Source organism: Plectropomus leopardus, chromosome 18 (genome assembly GCF_026936395.1).
Source record: "Plectropomus leopardus strain MGB_pleo_1.0 chromosome 18, ASM2693639v1, whole genome shotgun sequence".
Lineage (NCBI taxonomy): Eukaryota > Metazoa > Chordata > Actinopteri > Perciformes > Serranidae > Plectropomus > Plectropomus leopardus.
In genome coordinates this window covers 308,787-321,220 of record NC_142193.1, presented here as the reverse complement: position 1 = coordinate 321,220, position 12,434 = coordinate 308,787, and the positions used below count along the sequence as shown (strand labels likewise).

The window sequence follows — 12,434 nt, the reverse complement described above, 5'->3', positions numbered from 1 at the left end:
AAAGAGAGAACAGAGAAGATGAGGGAGAAAAACAGGAGAGAAAAGGGAGAAAACTCAAAAGAAGAGGGGGAGAACATGAAAGGAGAGGGAGATGAGACAGGAGAGGAGATAGAGAACAGGAGACAAGGATGACAACAGAAGAGAAAGAGAGGGAGAGGACAGAAGACAAGGAGATGGAGAGGAAAGAGGCACTCTGGGCACCATAGAAGAAGAGAGAGAAGACATGGATGAGGAAAATTTGGTGCAGGTAACTGAAGTCTTGGCAACCAAATCTCATCAACCAGATCCCACATTAATTATTAAACACTCAGTGGGAAAACATGTCCTTACCTTCCAAAAGCAGTGGTACACCAGATTCACATGGCTCCATTTTAGTCCTAGTGTGGAAGGTGTTCTGTGTTTTTACTGTTTTAAAGTGTATTGCAAAAATACTTCACCACTGACTTGATCAGCACTTCCATTGTTAGGGAGATTTCTGAAAAAATATGATAAATTCTGCATTCACAGTTCTCCATAATGATGGATGCCACTAATGATCAGTCAGCAACAGTCATTAGGCTTAAGGTATGTTGACCATGATTTGGTTGTACATAAGGACTTTATTGGCCTGTATGAGGTTTCATTGACCAATGGACAAAATTTGGCAAATGTGGTGAAGGATGTGCTGATATGTATAAGCTTGCCAATCACAAGCTTATGTGACCATGCATATGATGGAGCAGCAAAAATGGCTGGTAAATATTCAGGGGCACAGGCCATCATTCAGAGAGAGCAACCGCTTGCTCCATATGTGCAATGCAGTGCACATTGTGTGACCATTGTGTGAGGCTATTGTCAGCTATTGTCCGTTACTCCATGGAATAGGTTCATGAGTTGGGAGTTTTTTTGGCCAACTGGGCAAGCTCAAGAATATCTTTAAGGGAATCGCCAAAACTGAAGATAGGCCACTACAGGCTGTAAGGCCTCTTTGTCCCACAAGATGGACAAATCGCACAAGTGCAAAACATGCGTTGTGCATGCAATGCTCCTGCTCATGTACATGCAACTCCCTCTGAGTATTGCAGAATAGAGTACTACAAAGTCCTTGATGTGGTGGATGTCCAGATTAAAGAATGATTTGAGCAGGAGGGAATGAGAATGGTCAGAAATTTGGAGCAAGTCCTCTTAACTGGAGAGACTAATAAAACTGTGAAAAAGTACACAGAGCTGAACCCAGAGAGCCTGAAGATACAATTTTCAGTTTTAGGAACCAAGCATAACTTCCAGTCCAGCAGCAATGTTGTTGGTATTCTTCAGGGGATGTGTCCAGAGATCCGTGGCCTCTTGGATCAAGTTGAAATACTTGTGAGACTGCTTATTGTTGTCCCAGTGTTGTCAGCTGAGGCAGAGAGAGCATTCAGTAGGCTCCGGAGGCTGAAGACATGGCTTAGGAGCACCATGAAACAAGCACGCCTAAACAGTGTGGCTGTATGTCATATTCACAAAGATAAGCTTGACATGCGTAACAGAAAAAGCAATTGCCAAAGAATTTGATTCATATAAGGACATTAGGAAGAGCACTTTTGGATGTTTTGATTAGATGCATGCAATTTGGGCAATGAATGGGAGAGAAGGGAACTTAAGAGAACAAGAAGGGAGGAACATGAGAGGAAAGACTAACAGAAGAGAGAGAGAACACGAGAAGAGAGAGAGAAGACAAGATGGGGAAAACACAAGAGAAGAGGGAGGGAACACTGTAACCAATTTCATTCATATTCAGTGCTTTATTGGCACTACTGTAAAGTTTTAAATATTGCCAACACTTGTTCATTAATAAATTATAAATTATATAATATATTGGGTTAAAGAGTGCTGTGACATAATGTAGGGTACATTTTGAATGTGATATTATTTGAATATCCTAGTGAAGAAAATCTAGAAATGCATTGCTTTAGTTTTTGAGACTAAAACAAGGGCTGAAGGTGGTTGCGGTGCTCATGTGCTTCAGCTTCCCCTAGAACCCCCCCACCCACATTTAAAATTGCTGTGCAACCCCTGGGTTGACCACATTCGGCTTGTCAAAGGTTTTTCATGAACATCGTTGCCATGCCAACATGGTCTTTGCCGCCAAACAGGAAGTTGTTGTAACTTCACTTTACATCAACCGATTGGTCCCAAATTTTACAGGCGCAATCAAGGTGCAGCCCTGAACATGTCAGTTCAGCATGATAATCACAGCGCCACCAACTGGAAAAAGGAAGACAGCCTCTTAACACAGCTATACCGTGATTTACATGACATTTACATGGTTTGGTCTACAAATAATGTAGACCACACATGCATTGTGTAGTCTCCACCGCCACCTAGTGGCCACAGGAAGTATTACCCCATATGTAATATCTAATTGAAGAATCGAAACTCTCTGGCTGCTTGTTCTGACTTTCACTGAAATGAAAAATAATGGGACATCAAAAGTTATTCAATTTCTGAGTTTTCATCCCACTATGTGGGCGTGGCTAAGTTGGCAACTTTGATGTTTCACCATGAAACAGGAAGTTGTTGTAACTCAGCCTCTGGAAATGCCATCTTCTCTGTGCCAACAAGGGCTTGTTGGTTCACTCATGTTCCAACAGCGTCGGCCAATCACACCATCCCAACTTTTGGGCGTCCAATCAGAAGGCTCGATTTGACTCAACAAGCCACCTCGCGATCGCCATCTTGGATTCTCCCACTGACGCTCAGTTCAAGATCGGACCCCATGAGTCAAGTTCGAGTACAGCATTTGTCATATTTTACAGTGCGAGCAGCAAAACGTCGCCAATCGCGCCGTGTAAACGGCGGTGTTTTATTCCGGTCCTTCGCAGCCCCCCGTTCGCGATTTCACAGGCATTAACGTTGGCGGGGACTCGCGTTTTGACCGGAGTTTTATCGCCGCGACGGTGTGGAGCCGGCACTATTTATTCCGCACCAAATCAATCTTGTACATTATTTATCGCCGCAGCGCGTTAACCGGACAACGTCCCTGCTGCGTGAACGGTTTTTATTTATTTTTAACCCCCGGCTGCCCGTACGCCTGTCCGACACGCCGAGGTACGGTGGCGCGCGCCCGCGTCATGTACCGTTATCTGATGCCACCTGCATCGCCTGCGCTTATCATTCGCGTTTTTCCACGCAGAGCTAAAAGAAATAAAACTGCTTTCATTCGTGTGTTTACTTGAGACAATTAGCAGAGCCGAGCACAGTCTCTTAATGAGACACGAGCTAACGCTGACCCGCAGTCTGACACAGCTAATGCTACTGTACTTGCCGTCGGCGCCGGTTTAATATCGCATCATGTCACCTAAACAACACAAGGCTTCATTCATTCATTCACTCACTCACTCACTCACTCACTCACTCACTCACTCATGTGTGTATTTCAGCAGTGTTACACAGCTGCTTAATCAGACACATCCAGATGTTTATTTCATACAGATAATAAGGTTAGAACAGCTGTGATAATGTAACGAAGAGGTTTCTTTTGTATTCTTTTGTACATAAAAGAGATCTGAGTCCAGAGATGTGCTGTTTCCTCACTGTTGTATCCCCTCTGTTATTACAGATTTTGAAGATTTAAGGAGAGCTTTAACTGTAAGTCCGAGGCTACGCGTCATTTATCGTCATCTTGTCTTCTTTATGATGATCATGAAGTATTTCCTGCCAGTATTCTGCTAACGTTCATTTTCTCTGTTTAGATGGAACATCCTACTTTTAGGAGGGCCCCTAACGGGACCCTCCTGTTAAAACCTCTTCAGAGGCCCAGGCTGTAAACCCGCTACGGGTTGCAGGGGCCAGGCCCCATACCGGGCAAAGAAGCCGGAGGAGGTGGATGCGGAGGCACAGGCCCGTCACCTCGAGGTGGCGACACCGCCAACGCCACCCTCGTCCTGAGCCGGTGGAAAGTCCAGTTCGGGAGATACCAGGACAAGACCTTCCACTGGCTCCTGGAGAATGACGTGGGCTACGCTGTGAACCTGGTCGCCTCCCACCAGAAGGAGCGAGAGAGGACAGGGTCTCAGTCCCCACTGATGGCCAACAAGGTGACGTCCGTCCTTTAATCTGATACGCATCATACAATCAGAGGAGTGTCCAGTTTTAACCTCCCTCTGTGAACCCACAGGACGCCTTCACCCGCTACTCCTCGGCGTATCCTGACTTTGTGGAGGCGGTCAGGTTCCACCGTGCGTTCGAGGAGGCGCGGGTGAAGTCCCTCCAGCCCGGACAGGAGGGACAGGCACTTGTTGGCTTTGGGGACTTTAAGTTCGAGACCCTGCAGGCCCTGTATGAGTCTGAGGACTCCAAAAAGATCCGGTACATTATTGCAACATTTGATTTCTATTTTGTCATTTATTTGCTCAACTGACTATTGATGACAATAATCAATTGTCTGATTTGTATAGATTTGTCAACTACCTCCGGAGGCGCCAGCTCCTGGCTCGCCAGATGGAGAACGCCGTCCGCTATGTCCGGCAGAGAGACAGACAGAGAGCGAGGGCTGCTGCTGCCACCGCCACCACCACCATCACCGCCACCACCACCACCACCACCACCACCAGCAAAGCTGCGGCCACCGCCACTGCCACCACCGCCACCACCACCACCACCACCACCACCAGCAAAGCTGCGGCCACCGCCACCGCCACCACCACCACCACCAGCAAAGCTGCGGCCACCGCCACCGCCAGCAGCAGCAGCAGCAGCAGCAGCAGCAGCAGCTCAGCCTCTGGCTCCGCCGCAAGCCAGAGAGCCAGGAGTGCATCACAGTATGTATTATTTTACTATAAAGCTGTCTGAGCCTGATGTACCTGGATGACTTCTGTGAAGAAATATATATATATATAAATATAAATATATAATATATAAATATATAAAATTATTGTAAATAGGTGTGTTTTTGTCATATTGTCTCCTCACTGTAGATGGTTTTGTGTGTCCTTTTTTTCTTGGTAAAGGCCTCTTGGTTCTGCGCTTGCGACCTTTGTCTCTGCAGGCGTTCTCTGTCTGCGGTGGAAATGCAGGCCAAAATCAAGCGGATGATGTTCGCTAAGCCTGCACTTCCAGGCAAGTGTGTGTTGTGTTTCTCTCTTACCGCGTGATTACAGCCTCCTCCTTCAGACCCTTTAGACCAGCTCTTCCCTCACGACCATCTGAGGAGCCCTCGGATGAAGACTGGTCAAGCGGTAGTTGACATCGAAGGAGTGTGAGTAGAAAGTAAAATAATTATGATGACAAACTGTTAATAACAGAGAGACTTGACTTCAAGTGTTGGCGCCTCTTTTTAAAATTTTTATTTTTTTTTGCTTTATAAATGCTTCTGTAATCAGAGAGGACATCAAACAACAGGTAAGTTTCGATTCGAATGAAAAAATATCTGCGTCTGCTTTCGTCTCAATCACTGACAGCTCTGCCTGCTGATCGCCAGTCAAAGCATCACTAATGAGAGCATCTGTAGAGTAACATTCTCCTCATCATCCTTTTCCTTGCTGCCTGTGTAACCCTCCTGTCTGCAGCCTGCATCGCTCACTCACTACATGTCTAATCAGCTGTTATCATAATTTTCTCTCATCCTCACTTTCTCTCTTTAATATAAAATATTGTAATACCATGTTATTAGAACATAACAGTATTTCTCCTGGTCTCTGTAGAAGCAGCTTGGCTGACTGTGTGTCTGTCATTTAATGTCAACGCTAAAATCTAATTCTTTCATGTCACTGAATCGTTCTTTTTCCTCTTTCAGCCTCAAATGTACCGGCCCCTCTCTCGCTCCAGCAGCATCCACCTCCCGCCCCCACCTCACCGGCACCTCAGACGGGGGCTGGTGACTCTGCTGCGCTGGGTGAGCTCACCGATGAGGAGCTGCTGGAGGCCAGCCAAGAACATCACCCCCTCCCGCAAGCCCCAGCAGCCCTCGTCATCGCGGGCCAGCAGAGACACCAGCTCCCCATCCTTCGCCCAAGACCTGCCCCCGCCCAAGCCCCGCTGCGGAGGAGAGTACAGGAGGGAGGTGCCCAGGCCTGCCTTCCTCCGCCCCACCACCTGCTAGCAGTGCTGAGGTAAAAGGTTGTCTGTCTAACACGTCCAGGCCTCACCTGTGGCGCTCTGCCCTACCTCATGTCGATGTCCTCAGATTGTAAATGCTCCTTGTGTTCCTCTGTTTTTCAGCTGCTGCCAGAGTCCTGGCGGGCAGCTCTCACTGTGGAGCAGCAGCAGTGGATCGGTGGGGTGCTGTTTTCCAGGGACAGCAGGGGGAGGCCTCGGCTCATCAGCGAGCTGAACGTCTGGTGGTACCCCCCAACCCGGCCGGTCACAACCAGCCTCCCGGCGTCCCCGACCCCTTCTTTGCATGTCGGCTGTTCCTATGGATGCCACACGCATCTGGCATCTGCAGCTGACATGCCCCCAGCCTTGTGCACAGGGTCCATGACAAAGGCTGGGCTGTACAGGAACCATCGGAGGTCCTAGACATCGACGGCTGGTATCTCATGGCCACTGAGTACCTGGAGTGCCGTCGATGTAAGAAGAAGGCTCGTGGTGGTCACAGGGGCATCATAAGGCAGCTTCCCCCACCTACAGCTGCTAGTTCCCAGCTGTACTCACTTACAGGTAGAGATTATAATCAATTTAAAAAACATGTTAAACAAACACACCAAACACACACTATATATATATATATATATATATACATATGTACACATTTGGAGAGAGAGAGAGAGAGAGGTGTGTTTGTATTGAGTGACCTGTTTGATGTATGTATGTGGTGACAAAGCTGTACATAATGTTATAATGTACATAAAAACTCTGGGCAACAGTGCTAATCGGCTGTACAACACCCTGCGGGAGCAACACTCAGATGCCTGGATGCGGAGAGCGATCCAGTACCTCGGCGTGTGCGAGCAGTTCCCTGGCCTTGTCCTCTGTGAGGGGGCAATTTCCACCACCACGGAGATGCCCCTCTGCCATCACCCATCTGGCTGCTGACGGTGTACAGCTATGACATCCTGGCGGCTGGATGAGTACAAGGCCAGGATCACTTCTACCTTTGGATCCATCTTAAAGATGGATTCCACCAGAAAAGCAGTAGTAAAGCTTCTCACAGCTGCTTTTACACCACAGCTGTGTATTTATTTAAAATCTCCCTTCTTCTGTCCAGGTAAGAAGAAGCTCGCAGGTACCGCCGGACACGGCCGCCTGGGTCACCAACATCGACAATGAGCGCAGGGCAGGTCCTCATGGCGTCCCTCACCTGCGCTGAGAGCTCTGAGGGCCTGTCCAGGATGGCGGCCGGATTGATGAGGCGGTGCCGACTCGCCAGTACAGCCCCCAGCTCATCTACGTGGACCGCGACTGCTGCAACAGAGACGGCGTGTCGAAGACAGCTGCCTTGTTTTCGGTCTGAAACTGAGAATTTTTACGTTGATATTGATAATAACGACAGGATTTAAACGACACTAATCACACTGTGTTCACAACATTCAAAAACCTAAATGAAAGAATCGAACAGTTTATGAAAATTAAACCGCACTACGTTCTTCTATCACAGGAGTGGGGACAGCTCGTGGTGCGCCTCGACATCTGGCACCTGATGCGGCCGCTTCAGGTGTGACCACAGAGTGCCACGAGCTGTACCCTACCTTCATGAGGCAGCTGTCTCATTGCATCTTCGAGGTCGACCCGAAGATGCCGCCGTCTCACCGAGGCTAAGCGGTCCGAGCTGGAGGGAAGCAGGGATGGTTGGCCTGACTGGCGCTGAGGTGGCGAAGAGGATCTCAAGGAGGAGTGGAGGCTCCACTGTCGGCGCAGGACACGTGGGGCCGTGGAAACCGCACTCCTCATCAAGGATCTTCTTGACACCTTCAGCGGACCAGCAGGACTCAACAACCTGGGCGTCCGTTGCTGAACGCTCTCCGCATCCAGGACATCTGGAGTACGCAGAGGTGCCACCTCAGCTGCATCCAGGACCCACCGAGGTGCAGCTTTACACCCAGACTGGCAGACTGACGAAGAGGCGAGTCAGCCTGCGGTTTATCGCTGCGCGAGGGGCTCCACGTCGCTGGAGTCCTTCCACCTCCACCTCAACCGGTTCATCCCAGGTACTTTCATGTGTCTCTGAGCTGCTCCTCCTCAAATCAATTCTGTATTTGCATTTCAGGCAGACATGAATTAATATTTGATCCAAAATCTGCCTTTTCAGGAACACGAGCTAGTGCGAAACACTTCCAGGCGTTCCTGGTTGATGGACTGGTGAGGTGGAATGAGGACCGCGCAGCAGCGGCAGCTGCACCACCGGACGCAGCTGAGGAAGGCATGGCACCTCTGCACTCCTACAGTGGCCATCTCAAACACGTCCTTAACCAGAAGAGCCAAAGGGTGCTTTGGCCTTCAGATGGTTAGAGACTTCACCAAACCTGCTGAGTACACGGGTATGATGTGCACTACTTTATTTTCAACATGGTAACTGTGAGCAAAGAAGTATTTACTGAGTCTTACTTTCTGCCTCTGCGGTGTGACAGGGAGCTCATCGGGTTGAGTACCTGTACCAGCAGACAGGAAAAGTGCTTGAGGATGTCAGCTTGGACCCTGACACTCCGGACGAAGGCTGCTGCCATCGAGTCCCTCGAGGACTGACATTTAGGATCGAGGAGGCGTTGAGGACCCGACCGTCTTCGAGGCCGAGATCCCTCCACCAGCACAGTGGCAGCAGCCCGGTCCAGGTGATCCAGCTGACGCACCCCAGTCTGAGCCATCCCGTCCGGCCGTCCCTAACCAAGATGCCCCCCCCGGGGCCCCTGAGGTTCAGCCTCCCGCTCCCCAGCAGCCCTCCTCAGACCCTGAGGTGAGTTTACTGACCACAAACTACTGCTGCTGCTGATGATAACGACGATAAGATTGATGATAAGAGTTTAACTATAATCATAGTAACAATAACGTGTTTACATTTTTAAAGACACTCCTCCTTTCTCTTCCCCCTCTTGTGTTTCTTCTCAGGAGGAGAACATCGGCAGGCCTGACGGCCAGCCAGGGTACCAGCGGGTCCTGAAGCTGGCCCAGGTCCTGGTGGAGGGCGGAGCCTTCAGGGGCTACCTGACTCGAGGGTAGACAAACTCATCGGCGCATCTGGCCTGCCAGAGCAGGACAAGCGGGTTGTCTACCCTCCCAGGTACCGGGAGAGACAACACAAGGGGCGGTTCAAAGGCAGCCAAGGGAAAAACACCTCCTGTCCTGGCAAGGAGAGTGTCGAACAGTAAGACTCATTTTCAAATTTTACTGTCTCTTCTCACAAAGTTCTGCTGTTTAACCCGCTGTCCTCTCCGTGACTCTTTCAGCTGCCTTATCGGACAGGCCTCGGGCCCCTGCAGGCCCAAGCCAGCCGCCTGGTGGAGGCCATTTGCAGCCAGCTCTGCCAACTCCACCCCGGGGCCACCAGCAGTTCGGAAGTCACCAGGACTCGGTGGTCCCTCGTCCTCTCGGGACTACGTGGCCATCAGAGGCAGTGCTGGCCAGCCCGAGGCTGATGGTTTAGGACTGACATTCAGCTCTTAGAAGTGAACCAGCGGACCCTGTCCCAGTGGTGAGACTTTTAACACAAGCTCTGCTGTAATCTGTCCTGTGATTAATCTTTCTACGAGAGCTGACGGAACTAAAACCAGCCGTGTTTGTCTTCCAGGTACATGAAGCGCCAGAAAGGGGCAGTGAGGACTGTGCTGCTGCAGGGAACTGGGGTCGTCCCTGCAGCAGCTGTAGCAGCACTGCCCCTGCCTGCAGCTAAAGGGCTGTCCTTTGTCCAGGTGGGACAAGGGCAGCCTTTAACTTTAAAGTCCCCGAGGCAGCCAGGGCCTCCACCAGGGGTTTACCACCTCCTCCTCCTCCTCCTCCTCCTCCTCCTCCTCCACCGCCACCGCCAGATGAGGAGCAGCCAGGGCCCTCAACTGGTGGTGTTTTTCTCCCTCCTCCTCCAGCAGCACAGCTCCCGGGTGTCCTCATCGCTCCTGCCCCTGCTGGTCCGCCTCCTCTTCCTGTACCTTTAAGAACACCAAGAACTACAGCCTACAGGAAGAGGAAGGCGGCCGAGGCTGCTGCTGCAGGGGCAGGGAGCCACCACCCGGGAGCAAAACCCTGCCCGATGTCGCGTGACTGCAAAAAGTGTAGCCAGCCCAAAAGACTGGAAACTGGCCACGAGACTGTATGGGGTGGCGTACTGCGCATCGGTCGGAGGAAAATCCGTTGGAGGAATGGAGGGAGGAAATGAAAAGAACGTATGGGGCAAAGCAGGGGGGGGAATAAATATCATTTCAGTTTTTTTCCTTAACCATATTTGTTCCTTTTTTTAAACATTAGTTACATTTCTAATTTGAATATGTGTGTTTTTATTGTTGCCTTTATGTTAATTTCTTTATTATTTATTTATGTTTTTATATTTGGTCCCACTTAAACAATTCCTATTATTACTGTCTGCTCTCTGGACAGCAGTCACTTCAGTGTGCTGGAAATTTATTTATTTATTTTTTATTATAATTATGTCGTTTTAATGTGGGTTATTTGGTCCACTTAAACAGTTCCTATTATTACTGTCTGCTCTTGGACAGCAGTCACTTCAATGTGCTGAGAATTTATTTATTTATTTATTTATGTATTTATTTATTATTATAATTATGTCGATATATTGTGGGTTATTTGGTCCACTTAAACAATTCCTATTATTACTGTCTGCTGTCTGGACAGCAGTCACTTCAGTGTGCTGAGAATTTATTTATTTATTTATTTATTATTATAATTATGTCGCTCTATTGTGGGTTATTTGGTCCACTTCAACAATTCCTATTATTACTGTCTGCTCTCTGGACAGCAGTCACTTCAGTGTGCTGACATCCATCACTGTGGCCTCTGTCAGCTGTTAATCAGCTGTTATTGAGTTGTATCTGTTTATGGCTTTATTGATGTGACGTATCTGCCACTGAGCAAGTCATTGTGGGTCAGAAAAACATGCTGCTTGCATACTGCTCTCTTTTTACTTTTCCCCAGCATGTTTTAGATTGCTGAGTTTTGTTATTTAGTTTGGTCGGAGGTTTCCGGTAGTTCAGTTTTCGGTTTTGTTTAACATCAGTTAGATTTGTCTTCATTTCATAGGTAGTTGGGGGGAAAACGCTGAGTCTGACGGCCCTCTGTGGGCTGGCTCAGCTGCTTTCCATCTTTTGTTTCTTTCGGCCGGGACCTCCCTCCTCTTATTTGTCTGAGAGCCGCTGAGAAAGTATTTTGAACCATTGTATGACAGTATTTCTGGTAAACAACATGTGAAAAAATATAAATAAAAAACCTTCAATTTGCATTTGAGAAGCTTTATTATTTCTGATGATTTAGAATACATTACAATCATACATTAATTAACAGCCCCACCACTTACCTGTCAACCACTTGCTACTTACCTGCACCTTACTTTTAAGTAGCAAGTGGTTGACAGGTAAGTGGAATAGCAAAATACCTACACCTTACTTTACATCCACTTACCTATAAAATCAGCTGCACCTTACTTGTCAACCACCTACCTGCCTGTCAACCAACTTAACTGCACTGTACCTATCATTTGCACCAGTTGCACCGTACCTTGTGTCCAGTTGCATCTTATCTGTCAACCACCTTCAACTTACATGCACCTGCATCTTACCATCCATCCAGTTGCGACTCACCTGTCGTCTAGCTGCATCTTACTTGACAACCACCTGCAATTTACCTTCCATCCAGTTACACTTTACCTGTAATCCAGTTGCAACTCACCAGTTATTTAGCTGCACCTTACTTGTCAACTACCTGCAATTTACCTGCACTTTACCTATCATCCACCCGTATCTCACCTTCCATCCATTTGCACCAGTTGCACCTTACAGTCCGTCCAGTTGCACCAGTTGCACCTTACCTTCCATCCAGTTGCACCTTACCTGTCAACCACCTGCAACTTACCTGTTCATCCAGCCCCCCTCCTTTTTTTTCTACTCACCCCTACAGAGAAGATTGAACCGTATCCACTCAGCCAGACATTGTCCAATCTTCTCCAAATTTCTCATACTTGATAAAAGTACAGAGTTGAACACGTCTGCACGGCTCACTTGACTTATCGGCATACTGCCACCTGCTGGAAACGAATTTACATGATTTATATTTTTAGTTGCATCCCCTTACAGGTTGACCACATTCAACTCAAACTTGGAAACAAAAGCTGTTGTGAGATCTTCATGATGCCTCCCTTGTGAAGATCATATGTTTTCAATGAACGCCGTTGCCGTGGCAATGCAGTATTCAGCACCAAACAAGAAGCTTTTGTAACTTCAGTTTGCAATAACCGATTGGCCCCAAATTTTGCAGGTGTGATCAGGTTGTGGCGCTGAACACATCAACATGCTCAATGCACCACCTACTGGCAACAG

At 48.4% G+C, this 12,434-nt stretch overlaps 2 pseudogenes; both read left to right on the top strand.

The window, feature by feature from the left end:
• The first annotated feature begins 3,713 nt into the window (after positions 1-3,713).
• Positions 3,714-6,480, top strand: LOC148186400 (uncharacterized; annotated as a pseudogene).
• A 20-nt stretch (positions 6,481-6,500) lies between these two features.
• LOC148186399 (uncharacterized) lies at positions 6,501-7,230 on the top strand (annotated as a pseudogene).
• Positions 7,231-12,434: the final 5,204 nt, after the last annotated feature.